Genomic DNA, 11,442 nt, shown 5'->3' on the forward strand with positions numbered 1-11,442 from the left:
ACATAATATGGTAGGTGGTGATCATCTCACTGCTGGGGGAACCCCGAAAAAATAGCTACTGCTATTTTACGGATCCAGGAAGGAGTATGGAGAAGGGAGAGCAGGATGGGCCAGGGAAATTACTTAAACCAGAATTGGAGAAAAGTATTTCTAGTCTCCCCTCTGCCCCCTCTCCCATAAAAAGATCTAGCAGAGGCACCATGCCATGTCCTGACACACAATTCTGAAACCCTTATAACATCTTATATTAGGAAAAATAGGGACACTTTCACTGACAATCTTCATCTAATCAATCATGATGTTCCATTGAATTGATCTTCTAAAGAGCTCCTGGAGATTCCCTTCTACCCATTCTCACTATCATAGCATTAGTTCTGAGCCTAAAATATCCCACTTAAAAGATTATTAGCCTCCACTGGCTTCCTTACACATTCAATAGGGAGACTTTTGGATTGGTATGGTGTCAGGTGGCAGCTGCCAAGACATCTTCTATGATTTTCTATTACTGTGTCTGTGAAGATGCCTGAAATGGGTACCTCGTGGTCCGAAAAAAATGACTCTTTACAAACTCATCATGCAGTTTAATCTTTTACACCAAAGAAACCAAGCATGGTGGCCCAGAAAGAGGCCTGTGAATGAGGTCGCTTGGTGAAGAATGCAGATGTACATAAGTCCATGGTTGGCCAAGAGGCAGAGTTGGGGGGACATGAGTCCTTGACTGAAACTCCTAGCAGAGACTGCCATGCCCTGGTTATCACCAAACCTGGTATTGGCAGGGAAGTCTCTCCTTGAGGCTTGCATGGCAGAGCCTGGTAATTGTCTCTGGCTGGGCCTGAAAATCACGTATAAGTTTTTGGCTTTGATTTTTTTAAGACACAACTGAGAAGTATAGGCTGTTCATCATGAATCCAAATAGGTTAGACTTTGAGGGACTGTGACAAGAATCAGTTGATTATTCTGAGGCAAGGCCAAGATCAAGGTCATTCCATGCCAATTGACCAGGACTGCTTGGAGGATTGAATGTAGCTATGAGTCCCAAGAGTCACCAAATCAGGAAAACATGCCTCATGGCCTGTTAGGATGTACTTTAGAAAGTCAGCCTTCAGAAAGACTTCTTCCTTAAGTTTTTGTAGAAATCTCCTTTGCCTGGTCCAAGACATCAGTTTGGGCACTGCACAGCTCTGACCAGTAAGTTGAAGCTGATCTGAAGGCTTAAATACCTTCCAGGGCTTGGGTGGTGTCCTGACAGGCAGGGTATGCACATAAGAAGTACAGTCTTAGAGGACCTGCATCCGTCACAGGGGAAGCCTTTAGGATCTGGCCACAAGTTATATGGGGAGGAAGAAGGAGGGAAGGGCTGGGGAGTGCAATGGGCCAGGTAGACAGCTATTTCCTAGCTGCAGGCATAGCTTTGAACTGAGCCAGCTTCCCTGCAGGGGAGGGCTTGGTGCCCAGGAGGCTGCAGCTGTAGCTTGCATCCAGTTACCCTGGCAGGACTACTGTCACATTTCTCTGAAGGAGGGAGGGGCTTGTCCCACACTGTGTCACTCTCCCTTACTAGCTTTAGAAAGATTACTGTTAGAGGACATCTATGTCTCTAAGGTTATTTAGGGCCACTGAGCAAAGCAAACCCAAGGGCTTTATGCTTTCTCTCTCTTTATTTCTCTCTGTCTTCTAAATTCCAACAACTTGCTGCACCAAGGCTGTTTACCAGCACCAGGGACATGCTTGGAGTCACAAGGCTTATAAGAACTACCCCTATCCACCATCATCTTTGGTTCTGTTGACTGAGATCCATAGCAGGGACTTAAGAACTATTTCCCCAGCTTTCTTTGAATCCCTCTGTTGCATTTCTATTCTGACCCACTGGTGAAGCTCAGCCAGGGAGTCAGGAGCTAAAAAGAAGGATCAGTTGTCCCTCTTGAACCTGAAGATCTTGTATGAACAATTCACTAGCAGCCTACAAGAATTCCCTATAGAACCTGCTAGCACTTCCCAAGGCCCATTGGTAATGTGCTCTGTGGGAACCTCAGATTCTTGCAAGTGATCCACTAGAATTTCTCTATAATGACCTGTGGACTCTTCAGGCTTTTTGCAGTTCCAGAATGGCATTGTGCATAACGGACTTCCCTTTTCACTGCAGCAATTTGTCAGGAGCTCAGCTGAGCTGGCTTGTTTTCTGGATCTGCAATCTAGACATGGAGAGAGAGAAATGGAGAGGGAGTTGGTGGGAAGCAGTTTTATGTCTGATTCAGAAAGTTACCCCCATAATACTAAACATTGTCAAATTTTTTTTCCTTCCTAACACATCATAGGCAGGGAAGATACTACAGTTGGTGATGGCAGTAAGGGAGGAGGGAGCTTCCTGGAATATGCAGGAAAATGTAACTAGAAATATCACCAGTCACTTTGATCATGCCTCTTGCAGGGTAGGAATCCTCCCTCTCAATAGGCAGTAGTCCTGTGGGGAATTACTACCACTGAGAGATGCCTGCCCTATTGTCTGAGTCCTGTATCTTTAACTTGTGTGGAAGCAGTGGCTGAGGGGAGTGGGATGGGTTGAGGGGCTGAAGTTGGAGCAGTAGGGGCCCAGTTGTATTCTCTATATATAGGCATCCCACTACTTGCATGAGGTGAGCCAACTCCATCTCCAGTGGTCTAACAGGGGACTTTTTAATCATGCTTGTACCATGCTTGCTTTCTTTGGTTGTAGGAGATAAAAATGGATCTCAGTCTGAAAACAGTCATAGTTTCTGGCCATGATATGTCATTTTAAGGAGTCTTCATAGACAGAGTAGTGGAAAATCTCAGATGTGTCAGAGCCAGCACCTGACACCATTTCAGTCCAAAAGTCTCTCTCCTGAATGTTTAAGAAAGCCAATGTTCATGATCTTTTAGGTGGGATGTTTTGGGCCCAGACCTAAGAGTATAGTGTTGAGGAGAAGGAGGTGGGGAATCTCTGGGAAGCTCTTTGGATCAGCTAAAAGAAGCATCATGTTTGATGAGATGTAGATTATGAATGAAAAGAAGCAACAAAAACACCCTCAGGTTTTCCTGTGTGGGTGAATGGAGAATTAATAGGCACATTATCAACATTTTTACCTTTTTTTCCCCTCTAACAACCACTCCTTGCAAAAACATCCTAGAGAGTAAGAATTAGGTCATCTTTTTTGGGCTGTCCACAAAAGCTGGTTATGCTGACTACTTAGAATAGTCGTTCCATGCTTCTTAAATGAACTTTTGGTCTTACACTACTAGGTATTGATGTAGATGTTTAGTTCTGTGAGCTTGATATCTGTCTCTAGGACATATTAAAGAGCTCACCAGGATTTCCACCACCTGCCTGATCCTATCTGAAAGAGAATGTGTGCTCTTAGGGTTTTGCTCCTCTGTAGTCAAAGTCCAAAGTATGAAATTTGAAAACAATTTTACCATTAGTAAACATTTATGCTTTTGTATTCTCTCTTTATTGACATATTTTCTATATACTTATTTATATCTTAAGGTGGATATAATATTAGCTTCTTATTAAAAAACAAAATTCAAGTGGGTTGATTTTAAGGATATTATTGGCTTTATTCAGTGACTCATGAATGAGGCAGCATCCAATCTAGCAGACAGAAAGGAGCTCTGAGGAGCTGTACACAATGGAAGACTTTTATAGGCAGAAGTGAGTGGGGACAAGGAAGGTATACAAGGCAAAAAAGCAACTGGTTACTAAAAGGTTACTTTCCTTTCTTATGGCAAGGGTCTGTCAGGCCGATTACCTAACTAGTGCTGATCAGATGATTCCTGATTGACTGGTTTAAGGTTCCATTTCTGGGGCAACTGGGTGGCTCAGTGGGTTGAGCGACTGACTTCAGCTCAGGTCATGATCTCACAGTTCCTGAGTTTGAGCCCCGTGTCTGGCTCTGTGTTGACAGCTCGGAGCCTGGAGCCTGCTTCAGACTCTGTGTCTCCCTCTCTCTCTGCCCCTAACCCACTTGGATTCTGTCTCTGTTTCTCTCAAAAATAAACATTAAAAAAAAAATTAAGATTCCATTTCTGAGAGAGCTGAAGCCATAATTAAGTTAGGTCTTGGGTTAATGACAAGGGGCTTAGTATAAGCAACTCTATTTGAGGTCTTTTTTTAAATATACCCTTTTAAAATAATTAATAGGATTTATTAAGATGTTGCCATGAACAATTTGTTTTTATTAACAAACAAACCAGAATAAAACAAGTATAGCATTATAAGAAAAAGTGTGATAGCAAACTGAAAGTGAACCAGCTGGTAAGAAACCAGGGTTTTTGCAGTTTGTACAAATATTAGGAAAATGGGTCACAGCCAATACTATCATATTTTAGGTTATATGCCACAAGATAATTTCACTTGTTTTGCTCCTCCCGCAGGAAGAATTAAGAAGAACTCATCATGCCTTTTAATAAAGCAGGCTTCAATAAAAAGTCAATTGTCTTTTTTTGTTTGTTTGTTTTTTATAAGCATTTTGCTTTATCAACAAAAATGAAGCATCCTTTACTGAGGCTGCAAGTAAAGCCATGTTTGTATCTGCACAAGGCACTTGGAGACAAAGTGGGAAAAGGAGATGAGGGCCTAGAGATAGAGCAGTGGAACACAATACTGAGAAACTGTGGGTTAGGCTTGGAAGAGTTGAAACCACAGTAAACACCTTCATAGATGTCAGAGCTGTCTCAAAGATGGCTGCCATCATTCCTTCTGTCTGCATAAGCATATACTTCTTCTCCTCTATATTGCAGAGGGCTGCAATCTTACACACATTTCCAGTTCACCTGACCAGCTGGCCTAATCAGATTAGGCTCAGTCAATTGAAGACAGTAACAGTAGGAAGGAGCATATTCTTCTTCTTGTCTTTTTAAGTACAGTGATTGACTCTAGGCTCCAGTGTCTTTGGCATTTCTAACAGAGGTAACAGGAGCTGTCCATGAGCTTCAGTAGTTTGAGCAGCTGGGGCAGTGTGTTTAAATAAGTGGCATTGGCCACTTATTCTGCAGTGGCCACCATAAATGACTGAGTGATTGCAGTCTGAATTATCAGTCTGGGTGGTTCCAGCTATATTATCAGCAGGCTCCAACAATGTCAGGAGTGTGATGCTCCTGAGTTTTGCTAAAGCCACCTCCTTCCTCTTTGCTCATCTATCCCTACATCTATTAGAAATATCTGAAATGTTTTTTGATTGTCTAACTAGACAACCATTTACACAATTTTTGTAGCCAACAGTGCCTTCAGGAAATAAGCACTTAAAGAAGAAAATTTCAGACTTATCTTTCCCTAGACTTAAATGCGGCAATAACCTCATTATCAGTGGAAAAAAAGATACTGATAATTCACATATGCAGAGGCAAGATATTTATTTAAATCGCAACCTGGTATTAGCTGAAATAAAAAGTCTATTGAAGGTAAGATGTTGGGAGACCAAAAGACTGCTACAATCAACTACTGTGATGGTGGGCTGGCTATTTCTGACTGTACTGGAGAGTTACATAAAAGAAAATTAATCACTCAAGGCTTTAAATTCTCAACTCAATATATGGCCAGAGGACTAGAGATCATTTGTGATGGCCCTCAGACAATTCCTTATCCTTTATAGAAATAAGACATAAGAGATATTGCTGAAAATTAAGCCCACAATTTGATTCTGCCAATTGTGGAATTACAGTGTAAATCTGACTCATAGCTTTTCCATATTACTTAAGTGAAAGTCAGTGCATTGGTTAAGAAAGAATGGAACCCCAAAACAAGGAATGGGAAGATTTAAACCTGAGAATTATGAAGCCCCAAATTTCCTTGAGCTTTTTCTTGCTATAGAAGCAGCTTCCCTCCCTGGGTCTGAGAAAGCTAGTCTTCCTTTCTACAGGACTCAGTCCGTGCTTCTCAGATGTTAATGCACATAAGAATCACCTGAGTATCTTGTTAAAATGCATATTTTGACTCAGTAGGTCTAGGGTGTTGCTTGGCTTTCTGCATTTCCAGAAAGTGCTTAGAAGATGCTGATGCTGCTGGTTCGCAGATTACACTTTGCACACCAAGAGACTCAATATGAATTTTAACCATGGCAATTATATTGCAAGGGGATGCTCATTTTACACCTGGTCTATTCTCATCACCCTCCAAAGTTTCCAGACCCCAAACTGGAACTCAATCCTAGGCCTGCCGTGAGGTCGGGTATAAAGTCTGACCCAGCATGAGATAGTTTAGACTTTGAAATAATTATAAGATTATGCCAATTTATATTAGAAGAAAGGTGAGGAATAGGTGTGGAAATGGATCCTAAGATCGTTACACCAAGGAGGCAGGAGATAACATTAGACTGGGCCAAACTTGTGCATATGGATTCCATGGGTTAGTCCGAGTATCTGGGAGTGGCTATAAGTCCATGTTTGCTTGGTTAATTAACTGAAACCTGGACCAACTATGGCCCACCTCCATTGGAATTATAAAGTCATACATGGGTGATATAGGATAGACAAATATTTTTAAAGGTTTAGACAAATTGTCATGTTGCAGTGGAATTTATAAAATGAGACACAAACACTTGTACATCTACTATACCCCCAAGAGAGGCCCAGAAAATAGTTCCTTCATTAAGGTATTGATAAATGCATTTGTAAGGGGAGCACCAGAAGCTTGAAAAACCCTTGGTGTCAGTCTTCCACATGCCAAGATCACTGGGAAAAACTACAAGGGCTCCTGATTCAATGGGAATCATGGAATCCCAGAGTAGCAAAGTCCAAGAAGCCAAGCTGCCAGGACAAAAGTGGGTTTGGTCACTGAAGCAGTGCTGGAACAACAGGGATCCTTGGCAGTGGTGTCCTAGTAATTAAGTACATGGGTGGTTTGATAAAGTATTATTTGATATATACAATTAAAAAACTGTAGATTTGGTGACCAGAATGTGGCTTGAGTCACGACAATGGAAATGTGTTGCATGTGGTTGGGTAACAAAAGCCAAATTAGTTCATAGTTTGGGGTCCTACTGAAGGAAGGGTAGACTGGTTCCACTTGAGAAAGAACCCCCCTCAACACTGCCACAAGAATAGGCTGTAAATATGTCCCCAACCCTTTCCCCAGAGGACCTATATATAGCCATTCAATCCGTTGACTTAACACTAGCTAATTTAACACAAATGTTTTCCTGTGGTTAAGCAGCTAGGAATTACTAGTATTAATGTTGCTGTTGTTATTTGTTCCTCCTGGCCTTTGAATACTTTTATGTGGTTCATTGGAGCTTAGGAGATAAAGGAAGTTTTGGCTTCTGTCTATCTCAAAGTTGTTCCAGTGGGTCTGTGGACACACCTGATTCTGTTATATTCAGTTCAAATGTATTACTCGGCAATCAGCATTATCACATTGCTCCCTGAATCTTGGAATGAGGACTACTATGGCCAGAAAAGACAAATGGTAGCCCCTGGAAGTTCCCTTTCTAACCAAAAGAGTAACCAAAATCAATTGTGCATCTTAGGGAGAATTAGAGAGGTTAGTACCACCAACAGAGACCTGAAAGATGCGGGAGTTTTCCCATGATGTATCTAGTTTTTGACTCATCTACTTGACCTGTGCAAAAGGCAGACTGATCTTGAGAATAACTTGAGTCATGTACATTTGCATATCCCCTCACCTTGCTAACTCATCCTCTAGGCCTTAGGTGAATATTATTTCTTCAAGAAATTTCCCTGACATACAGAATTAGTTTTTCACTCAACTCCCTTCAAAAAGTCAGTAAGGCTAAAAGAATAACAGTAGATGGCAATTACACAGTAACAACACTTGTGTCTCTTGGTCTGCAGTCAAGAAAACAAATATTTCGAACAGGAAATTTAACAGAGGGAATTGGTTGCAGACTTTTTAGAAGTGCTGGAGGAGCTAAAGAGGATATAAAATTAGATTATTCAGAAACTAGTAACTGCAGATACCACAATTCACTTAGGGCTGAAAGAATAAAAAAGAAGAGGTGGTGAAGAGCTCCTGAAGGTAGGACACCACTCTGCATGTCACTGGTGGGCACTGCCATTGCCATTAGAGGCACATTGTGACTTTCAAACCCACTATGCTCTGTGGAAACTTTAAGGAGCAGTAGAGTCCATTGCCACCCATTGTGACACCACTGGTGGCTCACAGCTGACAGCAGCCCCTGTAGGAATCCCCAATGCCACCGGAGTCTACAGCTGCTAGTAGCCATCAGGGATGCCCACTGCTACCAAAGACATCAGAAGCATTAAAAAAATGGCTCTGCTTTCTTAACACATTTCAGTCTTTCAGCCAGTACTTCCCTTGGGTAAAAGCTAACCAGACATCTACTGGAAAGGGAGTCTGGGAAATGAATTTTGCAGAGATGCAGCCCTCTAAAAAAGGAGAAGAATATGAAAGATATGAAAGAAGGCAAGAGCAAACAAGAAAATAACCAGAACAGCCTACCCTTTTGGTTATTTGACATCCATTCTCCTCAGCTTTCCACCTGTATTTCACTTCTGTACAAGGGCATAATATTCAGGGTAGTATGATGGGATTATCTTAAATGAATGAAATATTTTCATCGGTTTTTCCAAAAGTGAGATGTAAAGTCTCCTCTACATCTACCACTGTAGCCAGCCCTGGGTGAGGCTGTTAAGATAGTTCTGGCCAAAGCCAGTGGTACCATGGAGATGTGCAATGGGAGTATGAATGGAGAGAAGGCAATCAGTCTGAGAGGTATTTGCAGATTTAATTTAACTTAATTTTCAGAATTAAATCTTAAAAGAATTTGTCATATATCACATAATGAACAATGTCTGAAACAATAATTTGCAGAACACTTAAATGTTCTTTATGGTCAAATCTATATTGTCTCCATCCAGACTAAGAAAATAAAATTCAAATTCAATCAAAGAATGGAAGTGACTGCCTACGCATGCACAATTTCCCCATATAAATTTTAACTCTGTGTGTAACTCATGTTGTTTGTTTATGGATGGTTCAGAGGCCTTGGATATTTTCTCAAATGGTTTTATTGTCCAAATCAAGCCCAAGACATCTGCAACCGGTATATCATGAGTCTGCTCACATGATATGATCAATCCCAGTGAATGGCACAGGATTCATTCAAACAATAGAATTTTCAAAGGAGATAGTGTTGTGTGCATTAACCACTACTCATCTAGACTTGTAATTAAAAGTATGTAGGCCTATTCATAGAAAAATATTTTACTTCTATCCTGGAAATGGCTTAGAAGCTGAGAAAGTTTCAAGGCTCTTTCTGCTTCTGAAAGTTTGAATTTGCTGAGTGCTGGCTTCAACCTAAGCACATGTGTGATTCTATCCAGAAGCTGATTCCACGCTTGTTTCCCCACACGTTCTGTGAAAGTTCGCTAAGTGAGTGGATTTGGTTTTTTCCTTCACTCTCTATCTCTGTTAAACCTCTGTTAAAGCTGTACTTCTATTTGGAAACCTCTCATTTCTTATCTCAGCCCTAGTGACTCTTCCTTCAGGACAGCAGCCTGCCATCCAGAGTTCTCAAATATCAGCTGCTCTTGAGTGCAGGTTTCTCATGCCCCTTCTCTCTTCCTATTGTTCACCGTCTCTTTAATTTTGGTCCAGAAACAGTGTTGGCATAGACAGCAGTGAATTGGCCAGGACATAAGAATTCTAAGAAGTCTAAAAGAACTGGTAATTATGTGAGGTGATGGAGGTATTTATTAACTCACGCTACTATGGTAAATATATAACGTAAAAACCATCATGCTGTACACCTTAAACTTACACAGTGTTATATGTAAATTATCTGAATAAAGTAGGAACAACAACAAAAAAATCCTTTACCAGTATAGTTTGACCACTAAATATTATGATCACTTGTAACATTTTAAATGAATTGTATGATTGGCAGAAGTTAATTAACCACACAAGCAAGCTTTTCTGGGTTGAGTATTACAAGCTAGGCGTTCCGATCTCCACGTTCCCCCTATGTAATTACAGCTTTATTTAAGTAATTACAGCTGTATTTAATACATTTTTGCTAGGAATGGTCTAAATTGACTGGGTGATAATTTTAAGAGAGCTTTAAAACGTAACCCTTTCCCACACCGGGAGTCGAACCCGGGCCGCCTGGGTGAAAACCAGGAATCCTAACCGCTAGACCATGTGGGAGAAGACAACTCCCGCTTGCCATGTGAGTAAATTGAAACATTCTCTCAGCTTCCGCCTTCTGTGTTCGACCCCGCCTCCTGCCGCACTAGCTTTCTGCGCATGCGTGGCTTTTCGGCTTTCCCCAGCTCCCGACGCTTTCTCCGCCCAAGGGTGGGAGCGGGTGCTTTGTCTAATAGACGCCGTGGCCTGCCTGTCTCCCCGCTTGGAGAGGCTGCAGCCAGGACTGAATCTCCAGAAATCTCTGTTAAAAAGCTCCCGCGGTGAGATTTGGATAAGAATGGACTAAATGGCTCAAGGAACAAATTCTGAGATTGGCTCCCCAGGTCCCAGTTCTCAGGGGAGAACCTTTTATTAGACCAGATTTTTCCAATCATGAGAGTTTAGCCCTTAGGGCATTTTAACTGGAATTTCACAAATTAGATGCCTGCGTGAATGAAACCCGGAATAACCTGTGGGGAACGTTTTGGGCGAATATGGCCTTCGGAGACTACTGTTTTCACGATCTTGTTTAGGATTGGCCTTACATTAATAAAACCAAAGCAAAACACCCAAAACAGTAAAGGAAAAATCCACACATTGCACTACAGTAAAGAACTCGTACCTGGGGGCGGGGGTGGGGGGAATAAAAACAACAACAACAACAACAACACAGATTGGGAATAAACATAAAAGATAAATATATAGATAAGAAACTACACACGGTTTTTAGTAAGACAAACACTGCGATATGAAAGTGAGAACTTGCTGTGAATAGGCCATTAGTTGGAGAGGAACCCCATGGACAACACAATTTGAAAAAAGTCTCAACCTCTCTGGCTCCCAGCTAGCATTTGGACAAAAAGCAAAAGTGTGAAAATGTGAAGTGTTGGCAAGTATGTGGGAAAAAGGAAGTTCTTAGAAACTCCTAAAAATTGATCAGGGAGGCACAGTGTCAGGATTTTCTAAATGTGTTTATGACCAAGCAATTCTGTTTTTCAATTTTCGTAAACCGCGCATTGTTCTTGAACTGCTTCTCAGGCACTTAATAGCAAGACACACTGCTGTGCAAGTAATACACACACCTTGGGGCATGATAACATTACCAGGGTGGAGAGCCAGGATCACCCTAAGGAAAAAGGGAAGAAGGGTGAAGGGATTAAAATATTCCTAATCTCTAAGAATTTCAAATGTCTGATGAAAAATCAAAATTCTTAAGAATTAAATAACATCAATATGTCAAAATTCTAGCTACAGATTGTAAGGAAATGTTTGAAATATGTTTGATAGGAAAAGGTGACTATGCATACCATACAACTGAAACT

General features: G+C 41.3%; 1 non-coding gene across 1 annotated transcript; it reads right to left on the reverse strand.

The window, feature by feature from the left end:
- Nucleotides 1–10,069: 10,069 nt before the first annotated feature.
- TRNAE-UUC lies at nt 10,070–10,141 on the reverse strand. The gene has a single exon. It is a non-coding gene; the product is annotated as a tRNA-Glu (tRNA).
- Between the last annotated feature and the right edge of the window lie 1,301 nt (nt 10,142–11,442).

This window comes from Panthera tigris, chromosome B3 (genome assembly GCF_018350195.1).
Source record: "Panthera tigris isolate Pti1 chromosome B3, P.tigris_Pti1_mat1.1, whole genome shotgun sequence".
Classification (NCBI taxonomy): Eukaryota; Metazoa; Chordata; class Mammalia; order Carnivora; family Felidae; genus Panthera; species Panthera tigris.